The sequence below is a fragment of the Etheostoma spectabile genome, chromosome 6 (genome assembly GCF_008692095.1).
Source record: "Etheostoma spectabile isolate EspeVRDwgs_2016 chromosome 6, UIUC_Espe_1.0, whole genome shotgun sequence".
NCBI classification, from domain to species: domain Eukaryota; kingdom Metazoa; phylum Chordata; class Actinopteri; order Perciformes; family Percidae; genus Etheostoma; species Etheostoma spectabile.
Genome location: NC_045738.1, coordinates 21,442,067 through 21,442,516, shown reverse-complemented (window position 1 = coordinate 21,442,516; position 450 = coordinate 21,442,067). Strand labels below are relative to the sequence as shown.

The 450-nt window shown below is 40.7% G+C and overlaps 1 protein-coding gene across 2 annotated transcripts in view; it reads right to left on the bottom strand.

Annotated features, from left to right (window-relative positions):
- The window catches only part of LOC116691536 (E3 ubiquitin-protein ligase RNF19A), a 35,336-nt gene that overhangs the window by 29,836 nt on the left and 5,050 nt on the right, over nucleotides 1-450 (bottom strand). The window lies entirely within an intron of this gene.

Sequence of the window (450 nt, the reverse complement as noted above, 5' to 3'; positions counted from 1 at the left end):
AAACTGATACCGTTGCTATTTTTAAAAACCAGCGGTTTAGTATATACCAGGGATGAGACTTTTACTGGTGTAAGGATAAACCAATTTAAACTTCCTGGCGATTTTGATTATTATCAAAAACCTTTTCATATCTGCACTTTGAAAATATCATGGTACTTTCCAGCATCAAGCAAAGGTCTCTCAGACTCAGGCGCAGCATACAAGGTTTGTTTTGCGTCAATGAAAACACGGTGGATGGCTGTGACAGCACTCAACAGATTTTTCAGCCTTCTAGAAAAATGTACAAAGGACGCAGTAAACTCACTATTGACGCATACGAAGATGCACCCTTTTTTTCCCTCGATAATGCTACATTGTGAACATCATCCTGTCTTCTGTCCTACTCCCTCTGCAGATGTGTTTCACAAAGCCTGCAGGTACAGCTGTTAGAGAGAGAGAGAGAGAGAGAGA